This window comes from Talpa occidentalis, unplaced genomic scaffold (genome assembly GCF_014898055.3).
Source record: "Talpa occidentalis isolate TD23 unplaced genomic scaffold, MPIMG_talOcc4v2.1 talOcc4.11, whole genome shotgun sequence".
NCBI classification, from domain to species: Eukaryota; Metazoa; Chordata; class Mammalia; order Eulipotyphla; family Talpidae; genus Talpa; species Talpa occidentalis.
Window position 1 is genome coordinate 8,954,783 of NW_023601104.1, and position 13,957 is coordinate 8,968,739.

At 41.7% G+C, this 13,957-nt stretch overlaps 1 long non-coding RNA gene across 2 annotated transcripts in view; it reads left to right on the forward strand.

The window, feature by feature from the left end:
* LOC119238472 (uncharacterized) overlaps positions 1-13,437 on the forward strand; it is a 32,610-nt gene extending 19,173 nt beyond the window's left edge. For both annotated transcript variants that reach the window (XR_008553844.1, XR_005123584.2), the window contains exons 2-4: positions 1,390-1,473; positions 2,992-3,179; positions 13,284-13,437. This is a non-coding gene — a long non-coding RNA (uncharacterized LOC119238472). The remainder of the gene's footprint in view (positions 1-1,389; positions 1,474-2,991; positions 3,180-13,283) is intronic.
* Positions 13,438-13,957: the final 520 nt, after the last annotated feature.

Consider the following 13,957-nt stretch of genomic DNA (forward strand, 5'->3'; position numbering starts at 1 on the left):
GCACAGGTTAATGGGGAATGGCAAAAATCCAGAAGCTGGTTGGGAGGTAGGAGGAGGAACCTTGGGGTTTCACGAGAGTGCTTGTGAAAGGGACAGGGTAAGGGAAATGAGCCAGCATTGTCACAGCTGCATAGTTGAGACATTACGTAGGGGAGGTTTTTGGCATTAGTGAAGTTGTCTTCTCCTATACACGAAAACACAATCTAACATCTGCACAGGTGTCTCTAGTCCCCAAACGCTCATCCACCTATTTTCGGTGTTCATATCATCCTTTATTTCAACCCATCTCTTTTCAGGGGTCATGTTTCCAACTACTCCCCCAAATGATCTCCCTGTGGTTTCTTGGTAATTCCATTTCCTTATGCAGTGGGAGTGAGGATTGACAATTTTGTGTTATTAATTGGATGTGCAAAGAAAAGGTAACTTTAACTTTTTTTTGTAGTGGATCTAATCTTGCTGCAGTATCAGATGGGTAGAAAACACTTTCCGTGTGTTTCAACCTGCCAGTTAAACCATCTAAAACTTACCTGATTTATAAGTGCTGTCGGGGCAGGAAGTGACAGAGCTGGATCTCTATGACCCGAGCAGACAGGTGAAGGAGAGAACCAAGGGTTCACTTGAACCCTTGGTAACTTTTTCAGGCCTTTACTGAGTTTACCAGGTACACGGCAGGCAGGGGTGCTGGGGAAGGGGGTGGGCGTAGGGCCGGGGGGCGGGGGGGAGACTGGCAGGCCTCCCAGCCCCTGGCAAGTCCTCACTCTTTCTGGACTCTCTGGCTTCTCTGCTCTCTTCTGGTCTCTCTCTGACGCAGCAATATAAGCCCAGTCTCAGCCCAGGTGAACCCACCTACATATGCCCACACCCCACTCCAGGGGCCCACCGTCAGGCATGCATTCAGGACCGCAGGGATCCATCATCCATCCTGATGGCGGGAGGGCAGAAAAACCTGACAATTACTTACCCTGCAAGTGCTTTCAGTTTAAAATAATCACCTTGGGGGAAGCAGTTATTTCGGGTAAATTCTGCCTTTTTTGATTTCTACGCCTCCTATGTGACCTCTCCAGGAAGGTTGTCGAGGGGCCTCACAGGAGTGGGGAAGGGGCCTCAGTTACATGCACATGGTTTTTCATTGACCCCCACTTCCTCTCTATCCTCTGTATCAGGTCATGGATGGTCCTGGTTCCTGGAGCCCAGTGCAGGACCTGCTCACTCCAGTCAGCTTTTCCTTTTTAAGCGCCCCCCACCCCCCAATGATTAAACCTACTGGTCTAGCTGTTTGCTAAACCACACTCTGTCAAGAAATCAGCGCCTTCCACTCCTCGAGAGGGTTATGCAGGACCTTGTCCCCTGACTGAATCCTACTCTCTCTGATTTAATCTATCCCCTCAGACCCTTTTGTGTCCTGTCCATGAAGAGGCATGAATCCATGTTCTCCCTTCCCTTTGGAGCCATGCAGCTATCTTTTGTGAAATGGTAAGTGTTATGGGTTCACTTGTGCCCCCTCAAAACATGATAGGCTGGAGTCCTAACCCAGGGGACTTCAGAATATGATCTAATTTAGAGACTGGGTCTTCACAGAGGTAATCAGATTAAAATATGATCGTGAACATAGTTTCACTCTAAGTTCTTTGTTGCAGATTTTTTTTTTGCTATAAAAAAGGGATAAAATCATGAAACGCTATCTCTTTGTTAAAATTTCTTCATTAAGAGAGATATCAGTTTACAAATGCTAGGATGACTATTTGTAATGGAGCTTTGAAAACCTTCTATACTGTTGTTTGACACAGTGGGATACTGTTACTTATCACTATTTCTCACATATCTAGCTGGTGATACATAGCTAGGCCACACATGCCCAATCTGTATATTTCACCAAGCCAACAAATAATGGAGATTCTGTGCCCAACACAGAATCTTTATGTAGTTCTTTATTATCTAATAGCCAAAAATTTCCACCATTTTCAAGAAACCTCTGCTCATCAGGACTCAATTATTTCTTTTTGAGAGGTGTAGGGTCAGTAAAGATAGGTCAGGCTTTGGCGCCTCTGGCCTTAGTGGCTATCACCTGCCACCATGATTGTGCTAATTCAGGAGGCGCTTGGGAGTGTGGGCTTGGAGCACGCACAGCTAACGGTGGACACCTGGAGGATGGTGTGGGCATGCGGAAGTGGGCACACCTGAGCCTGGAGGCGGAGGCTATCAGGGTGGTGTCACTCGGTGGAACAGCTGTGGTGGAGAATGGCTATGAGAGGGTCAGAGGAAGACAGCTCCAGAGGAAGCCCAGAGGAAAAAGCGTAGAGAGATTTGCAGGGGGCCCAAGGTGCTGTCTCCCTGCTGACCTGTTTCCCCTGTGTAGTAAAAAACCTGAGTGGATGATGCCAAGGGCTCCAAGGTTCTCTTAAGCTGACTGAGCCAACAGTGAACCTCCTCGGCCGGGGATGGTTGCAGAACAAGGGGATAAGAAAAGCTCGATTCTTCTTTTGCCTCTAACTTCTAATATTGCTAAATTTGGTAAGCAGCGTTAGAGAACAAGCTGGTACGTCTAAATTAGCGAAGGAACTGTTAATGAATGTCCTCGAAGACTGTTGTGAATTACTAGCTGCCTCTATTTGCCACAGTTTGGTAAACTTTTGGTTTGGATGGATGGAAAGGCAGACTGCATTGATGGAAGGATTTGCGAACTGTTATTTTACTGCTGTTTTTCCATCAAGTACATATATGTAGCTGTCACGCACTCTATTTTAAGATTGCCCTATTTGTCACTGTATTGCCTATCATGAGGGTTAATATTTATTTTAAAAAGTGGGAATACTGTGTCAGTTGAAACAAATCTTGAAGCCAAACTGTCAGACCAAACCATCAACTGGTTATATTATCTTTTTACAACAAAATGGCTTTATGGCCGGTTAGGGACGCTGCGAAGACACTTGTGCAAAAGAACGCGGGGAGAAACTTCTTAACAGCCCATTAAGCTGGGTCCTAATCTAACAGGACTGGTGGTCAATGAAAAGAGGCAATATGTGGGGATTTCAGCACAAAGACACCCCCAGAGGAAAGATGGTAAGACCCAGGGAGAAGGCAGGTGGCATCAACCTTGAGGAGCAGGCGCGGCCAGATCATCACCTCACAGCCGGCAGAAGAAACAGCACCGTGATCTTGGGCTTCTGGTTTCCAGAACTGTGAGTGCATACTTTTTTTGTTTGTTTGTTTGTTTTGTTTTGTTTTGTTTGTTTGTGGTGCCCTGTTATGGTAGCCTGGCAAGCTCATATAGGAGGAGCTGACTTAAAAAATGAAAACAAACCTTCTGTGGTGCGTAAAGTGGTCCTCCAAATTCCAGTAGTCCACTCTGGTCACTACTGGGTGCTCTTGATACCAAATAATAGTAAAACGTCTTTGGAAACTTTGAGAGTTGGGATTGGCTAGTGATTGATGCCTTTCACTTGTCTTAAGCAAAGTTTTTATTTATTTTTTAATTTAATTTTATTATTTTTTTATTATTTTTTTTTTAGGGGCATGTTTTATTTATTTATTTATTTGTTTGTTTGTTTTGTTTATACAAGCACTGGGTACAGTCAGAAGCGCGGGAAGGTGAGAGAATTCACCAGAGCCAGAGCGGGGAACAGAACAGGCAGACTGACGAAGTACACTGCTGAGGGGAGCAGCGGGCAACAGGAGAGGTCTGCACGCCATGTGGGACCCTCCTCCGGTGGCCGGGGAGCACAGGGGATCGGCGCCGCAGAGGCCGCGGGCAGCTTCACAACCCAGCGCTCAACTGCTGCGCCACCGGGGAGGCCCTTAAGCAAAGTTTTTAAGGAGGGGGCTAGGAAGGAATTTTCCCCTTCCATTTCAAAGAGGATGTGTGGTTCTGTTAGGGGGAAAGGCTGTCCTGAGCTAATTCCATACAGGCTTTGTGAATGCCACGCCTACTCCATCAAGACACTGGGAACTACAAATCCCATGATCCCCAAAGGGAAATTGTGAGGCCCTAAGGGCGGAATTACGCAGCCATTTTCTCTGTTTGTAAATAAAACCAGCCATGTTAGTGGGGCTGGGGCTCACCTGGCTCCTGCTCTTGGCCAGGCAGGTTTGGTCTCTGTGGGTCACTTGGGATTCTAGGTTGGTGGAACGGGTAGGACACATTTAAGAATTTATCTCTCTCTTTTCTCCCTGAATTGTACATTTCCTCAATTCCCCTTCCCTTGTAAATAAACCTTTGTTAACCTTTTGTGTGTGCCTGCAGTTTAAGTCCCCTTTAAGTGTGCGGGTGAGGACCCACAGTCAGGCAACCAGTTTTAGAGCGGGGTTGCCCTGTAACAGTTCCAGGCCCCTGTGCCTCCCTGGTGGTGCAAGGGGTTAAGCATCAGCACTGTGAAGCAATCCCCTAGCCCTCTCCTTGAAAATGAAAATTATTTCTAATTATTTGGGTTTATAGTGTGTTTCTACTTAACCTGGACACTGCCTTGAGAAGATCAGTGCTGTCCTATTTCTCCACCTGGCAAGAGCCACAGGCCCCCATCTTCCGCTTGCACCCATTTTCTAAACAATGCTTTCCAAGCTTTCTGCAGTCGGCTATGGGTATACTTAAGTGACTCTCATCAAAGTTAGGGAATAACTGAAATAGCGACTTTGGAAATTCTGTCCTTAGGGATGGCTGCCAGCTGCCGATGTCCTCAGATGTGACAATTGTGCAGCTGTGCCTGGTCATCCACGGTGGTGCTCATTCTGCTCATGCAGCTCGCCCCATCAAGAACTGGGCTGAAGCTGTTTCTCTTTATTTCTGTGGCTTTTGAGCCTTTTAAGACATTCCTGTGGAATCTTGCTGGAGAAAGTAATGCTAATACCATCGGTAGACACTCTCAAGCTACATAGAGATGATGGCAACTTAGAAAAACAAACTTAGTGTTGGATGACACCCTAGCAATCGGGTGGCCCCAGCCCTAGATTTTACCAACACTGACATGAGGTCCCAAGTCATAGCCCAGGGTCACAGAATGAGAGGCAGAGCTGGGAACAGGGCTTGGATCTGCCTCCCTAGCTGGGGTTCCTTTCTCTTCGGAAGATAGAAGATGAGGCTCTGAGTTTGTTGACATTACTGAACAATTTAGTGATCTCTTTCCTGTTCCAAAGCTGTTCTCTCTTTCTGACACATGTGACAACCTCAAGACTCACTTTCTTCAATTGCTCTTCAGTCTCTTTCAACATCCTCTACTACGTGGACCTAATCTACACACCTCTCCCTCACTACTGCTATATATTTACCATGTTCTCTGTATCAAATTGTACTGCTCCCTGACTGTACTTCCTGCCACTATTTCCCAGACTTTAGTAAAAATCTTCAGCAGGGTCTGTAAAGATGGAGATTTCCTGGCCTGTCTCAGCTTCAGGGATTCTGGGCCAGGAATTTGAAGTTTTAACCAGAATCTTCTGTGATTCTGAAGCAGGCAGCCCAGAAACCATGCCTTGAAAATCACTGCTTCACAATTTCTCACCTCCATAGGGGCAGTTTTCTGTTAGTATATTTGATAGCTTGGAATGACCACTCCTTAAATTACTAGCTAATTTGAGTTTGATTAAAATAAAACACTTGATCACTCTAAGCCTGCTTTTATATTTGTCAAACCTGGCTACTTGGCCTTATATTCTAGAAGTGTTGGGTGACATTAAAAAAAAAAACAATGCTTCCAGTAACAAATACTCTCTCTGACAGTCACAAAAAATAAGGCCTAAAGTTTTCTTCTTTGTGGTAGCTATGCTAAAAAGAAAAAGTCTGGAGAAAGCTGAAAACCCCTCAAAGTTTAAAGAAATTAATGGGAAAGGGTTAAGCAATAGGCTAAGTAGAGAAAAGGGTGGGATTTTGATCAAGACTTTGCACAGTCTCTTTAGACCTGGAGATTGAGACTCAAGCTTGAATGGAGTTGATTGACCTAGGGCAAGGCACACGCTCTGTCTGAAGTTCAGCTTCACATCTGTAACATGGGATGATGATAATGATGGCGCCCCTGCCTGCCTGTGAGACTGTGGTGCTGACAGATGGGACACACCTAAGCACTTTGTGAATTAATACAATTACCTGGTATTATATATAAGCTAATTCACACCAAAAGTGGGTACCTAATCTGCTAGATATTTCTCTTAGGATCACAATAAAGTGACTAGTTAAAAAGCTGAATGTCAGGAAAAACACCAATTTAAAAATAGAGCCAGAACTGGATCTGTGCCTCATGTGGTTAAGAAAAGTATTCAATTACTGTTTCCTTCATTTCCCTGTTTCTGGGAGTTGTGTTACTGTTTTATCAAGTTGCGTTACTGTGTTTGGAATTCCTATTTTGTTCTTCAGTAGCAGCTACATAACCTCTAATCACCTCTATTTTTCCTAATTGCTGACCATGGCAAGTTCAAATGGTAGGGATTTAAAGGTAAATTAGTTTAAAAAAACAAACACCAAAAGTAAGCAATAAACCAAAGTAATGAAAAACACACCGCTGAATTTTCCTGAATTGATTCTGCCAGAAAATTGAAGTTTAATAAACTGGCATCCAATTATGGTTGGTGCGCACAAGCCTGACTTTCAAGACGACATCTGTCCTTTGCAAATTCTGTCATCCACCTCAATGGTCTGCCTTATTTTTTCAACCCACTATGGGGATTCCAATCACTATCTTCTTCAAGTCATCAAGACACCTTCCCCCACCCCCAACCACGAATCTTCTCTGTTGTCTTATCCTTTGCTGGAACCACGCTCTTCTTTAAGAGTGCAAGGCTTTCTCCAGAAAACTTTCCAGAAGACCTCAACCTTTTTTGGAGGATCCTTGGCTTAGGCTGCCTTGCACTGCAAGTTGTCTATTTGGACAGCTGTTCTATAGATGGTAAGGCCCTCAGGACAGTCTTTTTACTTCTGCATCCTAGGGTGTAGGACAGGTCCTGAAAATATGGGAGCATGATACTTATTTATTATTGTTGGTGAAGATCCTGAAATAATTGTCTCCTTTGATGAGAGAGTAAACAAGGATGAGTACTGACTTTTAAAGAGCAACCTAATGTATGACAAGCAGGTGAAATGGTTATACGTGTGGGCTCTGGGATCAGGCTGCAAACTCATTTCTTGCATCTAATCATGCATAAGGATTAAATAAAAACATGAAAAAATTGGACACCGTACCTCTCTGTAATAAAATTTTTGCTTCTTGACTTAGCATTCAAGCTGTCACATGAACCAAACATGTCTTTTCATTCAAGCACTGGGACAGACATAGAGCTGAATATCGAATCCATTTAAATGAACTTGGAATAGCTGATGTTTTGCTGAAAAACTAATTTTTAAACCCAGCAAGAGATGTTGTTCCTTCAAAGGCAGTAAACTCAGATCTCTCATAAAGAGTATTTGTAAGTGGTTCCTTTTTTCTTTCACTATTGTGACCATGGTTGTATTTAAATCACTTCATCAAATGAAATAATTTTCTTATGAGACAAATTACAAACACTTTGGTTCTCTATGGTGAATTTTCCAAGGAGGGTATATTTCCCAGGAATTTGGGGCTCAGGGACTCAGAACTAAGTGTACTGATGGCAGAACTTATAAATAGTCCTACCCCAATCCAAGTAAAACTTATATTACAAAATAAATTCTTCCTCCCCACCAAGACATTAGAGATCCAAGTGAAATTGAAGAAACACACAATTTTTGAATTCTGTTGCCAATCTTAATTTGAAAGTGCTGCTGAATATACTTAATTTTACATGAGTATTGTGAGATTTCAGAGGTAAAGGTTAGACAAAGAATGGTGCTGCCAAGGAAAACTCATCACTCCTGCCCCTGGTGACAGGTAGACACCTGGGTGGGAATTCTTACTGCTGCTGATGGGAGCTACTTCAGGGAGGTACCTGCTGATTCTCCTACCTTCTAGCAGGGAGCAGAATTAAAATTCATGCCTTAGCAAATAACAAATGGTTAAAAGTAGATCATGGAGTGGATCGTGAATAGTTTACCTCTTGAAGACCAAGTGTCCCATATAGGATATTTTCCCCTTTAGTTTATTTCCTGGACAGATTGCTCAAGAATTAGCTGGCCTTGGTAGCCTAGAGACTTGGAGACTTGGCTTGGGTTGGCTTGACCCCTAAATGAACACCTCAGGCAATCACTGAGTAGTTTTGGTGCCTCATTTTCTCCATGGCTCTAGGGTTTGGCTAACATGTCACATTAGGTGAAATGGAGCTGACCTGGAGTTTTTAGTGATGACTCCCTTCTTGGGTCTGCTCTCTCTGAGGCTTGGTGATGCAAGTTAGTAGTTCAAACTTAGTACAAATCACCCCCACTTAGAGAACTATTCCCAAAGGTTGGGTGTCCAAGACTGTAAGCAATCCAGCAGTACATGCCCTAGGGAAAGGCTTAGAAAAGACCATCACACGTTTGAGAAAGAAACAATACTGCTGTTTGTCTCTCTGCTCCTCCCACCTGGCCAAGGCGAGTGAGTGCTTTGCATTTTACTCCTTGTCCCTTTCGGGCAGTTGGAAAACAGCTGAAAAAAAATGCAGTGGCAGCTCTGCCAGGAGCAGGATCATATACAAACCATCCTGAACTCAGGCCGACTGATTGTTCTGACAGCCAGTGATCCTTGGCGGGAACTGGCTAGATAAGTGTCGTTGGAAAATTTCTGTGTTTAGTTCAAAGTCCTCCTCCTCTCTTTCTTGCTTCCATTAAGGAAAAGAGAACAATTGGAAAAAGCAAATTTGTTTACTTTCCTGACATTCCTTCATCTGCTGAGTTTTAGTGTCCTGTTTGTTACGGTCTTGGGTTGCCACTGAGCCAGAAGAGAAGACATGAGATGTATAGGTGGAACCATTACTTGATTTAAAACGATGATACAATCCAAGAAAATCCTCAGAACAAGCCCCAGGCCTGGTGCCTATTGGACAAGACTCACTAAACAAGGACCCAGATTGCCATCATAACCTTACTGAGCTTCCCTTCCCTCTGATGAGACGCTTGTACAAGCAGACAAGGAAATTACCATTCTGGGTTACGCGTCTGTCGTAACCATCACACCTCACCATCTTTCTGACCTAGGAGACCTCAGGCACCCTGACTGCTTCTGATTCTCTCTCTACCCTGCAGCTGAGTTTAGTGAGAGAACAGTGAGCGTAAAGAGTGTCGCCCCAAACACTGGTGCTCAGGGAAACTCTCCAACCTCAGTCAATGTAATTGAGATTTCTACCAAATTTGTAAAGCTGACTGTGTGAACTGGTCTTGCTAAACTCCTCTGTTTTCTTATAGAATGGAAACTAATAAGGGCCAGGAAAAACATTTTTATTCAAAGTGTAACTCCAGGTTTATTCTCTCTCTCCTCCAGTGTATACATCCTGTCTGGGGGAACCAGTCTCTACTTGTCTGCATCAGACATGGGATGTTTTCTATCCTAGTCACCACGTTGGGGCAGAGACACTCGTTAAATCTGAATCCGTCAATGATTTGGCCAGTAGCCAGGGTCTCTGGCAGCTTTGCCACTCTTTGCAAAGTGAATTTTAATGGCAACCCATGTGTTGGTGAATGGACTGGGGAACAGTTAGTTTTTAGTTTTTTAAGTGAAAATTGTCCCTGTAGGTCATTGTGTTCATTTCTTCACCTCACTGTGTAGATATACACTTTCAAAGAGCCTTAAAAGAGGTTATTCTTCATGTTCTAGTTGAAACCCCCAGCCCTTCTTAAGCACTGTAGGTAGAGTGCATACAAATGACAAGGCGAGCATTGTTGTCTTGAGAGTGTCTGACACCTGGAGGTGTGGATATGTGCTTGGCCTTTCCTTTGCCTCTGGGCACTTTGGACCCTCTCTCAGGATGTTGGTTCCTTTGAGTTTGTGAAATCACATGATCGTAACTTGACCTCATCTTTGTTCCTTCTTTCCAGATCTCAGATAACTGACAGGTTGGTCGTGAATTAAAATAAGTTTTGACTATGATTGGAAAGTAAGAATCTTAGGGTTACCATGTTTGGCTAAAATAATTTCTTTTTGGAATCAGGAGGGAAAACAGTTTTAGAAAAGAGCCAGGAGTGACTAGCAGGAACTTCTGCTCTCATTGTAAAAATAATGAGTGTTGCTGTGAAAATTCTCAAGACTCTGCATAGATCCAGGTCATAAGCGATACAAGTAATGCTTCTGTCTGATAAGCAAAATGGCAGTATGTGCATATGGTTCAAGGTTCAACCTGTTCTCTGCAGATGTGGCTTCTTGGAACCAGGCTGTCCCTATGAGCTATGTAACTAGCAAATCATGATCGCCTAAGGCTCCATCTCCTCATCTGTGAAATATGAATAAAAATACTTGCCACTTAAAAAAAATGAAGTCAAGTTTCATTTTACATGAGGGATCTAAAGTCAGCACTGAGGGTGCGATCAGGTACAGCACAATTACCCTTATTTTTTTTTTAAAGATTTATTTATTTATTTATTTATTTATTTATACAAGCACTAGGTACAGTCAGAAGCATGGAAGGGTGAGAGAATTCACCAGAGCCAGAGCAGGGAACAGAACGGGCAGACTGACGAAATACACCGCTGAGGGGAGCAGCGGATGTGGCAGAAGAGGTCTGTGTGCCATGTGGGACCCTCGCCGGCGGCCGGGAATCGAACTGGCGCTGCAGAGGCTGCGGGCAGCTTCGCAGCCCAGTGCTCAGCTGCTGCGTCACCAGGGGAGGCCCCAGTACAATTATCCTTATGACTACGAGGGAGATTAGGACACAACCACTATTTTCCCCAGTTCTGGGATAGCTCATTGTTTCTTTGGTTGTGTATAAGACAGAGCAGTGTCATGCATTTAGAAACCGTGTTGCACAAAATTGTATGTTTTAAATGACTAGTATTTCACTTCAAATGGTGAGATTCTCCTAAATGAGAGCCATTTGGGCAATTTGGAGGCATCTTTGACTCGGGATGGAATGGCTGATTGAACCATCTGCTCCTTGCATTGTTCTGTTTTCCCTGAAGATACTGACTTTGCCTTTCTTTATTGCTTCATGTCTATAGTTGAATTCTCACGTAAGTTAAGTGTTCTAATGTCTCCATACTGCAGTAAAAACTCTGTGGAAAAAAAAACAAAACAATAAAGGACTCTACAAATGAAAGACAAATTTGTAAGGCAAAGAGAAAAATGGAAGAGTAGCTCAGGATGGTGAATCAGAATTGCCATTTAAAGCCCCAGACATGAGCAAGGAAGAGCAAATTAGGGTGCTGGTATTGAGGCTATCATTTGCTATCTAGTTCTAGTTCCTAAGAGCAGCTCGGCAGAAAAGGGTTGTTTGTTTTTTTTTTTTTAAGCTACTTTACAAATATCTTACAAACTGCATATATTTAAAGTATATAACTTGATTAACTTTTACAAATATATATAATCATGAAACCACCACCATAGTCAAGACAACAAACATTTCCATTACTCCTCAAACCTCTCTCATGTCCCTTTATAATCCATTCCTTCCTTCACCCTTATCCTCTGGTCTACATTTTGTCACTGCATACTAGTTTGCATTTAAACAATTTTATGTAAATGAAATCATACATTTCGAGGGAAATTTATTAGCATGATGACCTTGAGATTCTTGTTGTGTGTATCAATATTTTACTCCATTTTGAAGCTACCATATGACCCAGCAGTTCCACTGCTAGGGATCTACCCAAAGGACACAAAAATATTGATCCAAAAGAGCACCTGTTCCCCTGTGTTTATTGCAGCACTATTTACAATAGGTAAAACCTAGAAACAACCCAAATGCTCCAAAATAGATGACTGGATCAAGAAGATATGGCACACAGACAATGGAATATTATTCAGCAATCAAAAAAGATAAAGTCATGCCATTCACAGCAATGTGGATAGAGCTAGAAGGAATTATGCTCAGTGAAATAAGCCAGAAGGAAAAAGAAAAAAATATCAGATGGTTTCACTTATAGCAGGAATATAAGGGAACCCAATAAGACATCAGTGTAAAAAAATAACAACAGTACAAAACACAACAAAGCAAAAACAGACATAAATCAGAGCCCTACTGCAGGGGAGGAGGAGGGAGAGGGATCAGAGGGAGGGATGGAGGAGCACAGGGGATGGTGCATGAGTACATTAGTGAAGGAAATTCTATGGGGACTCCACCTGTGTGGGGGTGGGGGAAAGCAAATATTGTTTAAAGATGAACATTGATGTAAAAAATAAAAAAAAATAACATTACTTCAATTAAAAAAATAAAAAAATAATAAAAATCCTCTAAAGCAAAAAAAAAAAAAATTACTCCATTTTATTGCTGAGTAGTATTTCATTTGCTAGATATACCACAATTTATTCACCTGGTGGTAGATATTTGAGTTGTTTCCAGTTTTTCACTATTGCATATAAAGGTACTATGAACACATATGTTCATGTCTTTGAGTAGAAATAGGTTTTCTTTTCTCTTGTGTGCATACTTCTGTGTGGAATGGTGGGGCTGAATGTAGGTTTATGTTTAACCTTTGAAGAAACTGCCAGACTGCTTTACAAAATTATATAATTATATATATATATATATATATATATAAATACATAAAGCATGTATATTTTATATATAAAAATATGTATAATTTACATCGTTCATTTTTGTACAATGTCTGCTTGTATGTTTTCTACTTTCAGGTGTAGTCCCTGTAAAATTCCCACCACTAATTCTCCCGTGAACCATCACCATAGTCCTTTGTGGTTTTCATTTAATGTAATTTTTTTTTCAAAGAACTAACTTTTGGTTTCATTGATCTTTTGGACTGTCTTTTAAATTTCTATTTCATTTATTCCTGCTTGTGTTTTAATTATTTCCTTTCTTCTGGCTTTTGGGATTTTTTTTTTAGCTCTTCTTTTTCTAGTTCTTTAAGATGGGAGATTTGTTTATTTGGGGGGGTTCTTATTTCTTGATGTTGGCCTGTTTTGCTATATATATTTTGCTCTTATTATTGCTTTTGCTGTGTCCCATACCTCTGAAAATCTGTGTATTCCTTGTCGTTTGTGTCAATGTATTGTTGAATTTCCTCTTTGATTTCCTCATTGATCCAGTGGTTTTTTGTTAGCATGTTCTCCAGCTCCTGTAATGGGGGTGTTCCTTGCTTTCTTTTTGTAGTTTGATACCTTTGAGGTCAGAGAATATAGCTGGTATGGTATCTATCTTCATGTATTTGTTGATGTTTGTCTTGTGGCCTAGTACGTGGTCTATCCTGAAGAATGATCTGTGTGCACTTGAGAAAAAAGTGTAGTCAGTTTTTTTTTTTTTTTTTTCAGGTGCAGCGTCCTATACATGCTTGTTACACCTATGAGGTCTAGATCTTTTGTCCTTGTTTCTTTTTTGTCTTATTGTGGGAGATTCATGGAGACTACCCCTGAGCAGAGAGATCAAATACTACACACAAATGAACAACAATGTAAGAATAAAAATGCTTAATTTAAAAAAATTACATAATTTTATATTTCCACTGATAATTTTGAGAGTTCCAGTTACTCTGCAGCTTCACCTATACTTGGTATGGTCAGCCTTTTTAATTTGAGTCATTCTGGTGAATGTGTAATGGCATTTCATTGTGACTTAAATTCACATTCCTCTGATGATTAATAAATGGTGTTGAACACATTTTTATTTGTTTTGGCCCTTTACTTCTTTTTTGAAGAATCAATTTTTAAAAATATGATATTAAATAAGTTGTTGGTTTCTTCTTAGTGATTTGTATGAATCCTATATACAAGTGTCTTGAATATTTTTTTCCAGCTAGTGACTTGCCTATATGTTTCCTTAATGATATTTTTCAAAGAATATAGGTGTTTACTTGTGTTAAAGTAGTACTGATCCAAAAACAGGTTTTTTTTTAAGATTATTTATTTATACAAGAACCGGGGTACAGGCCAGATGTACGGCAGGGTGAGAGGATTCACCAGAGACAGAGTGGGGAACAGAACAGGCA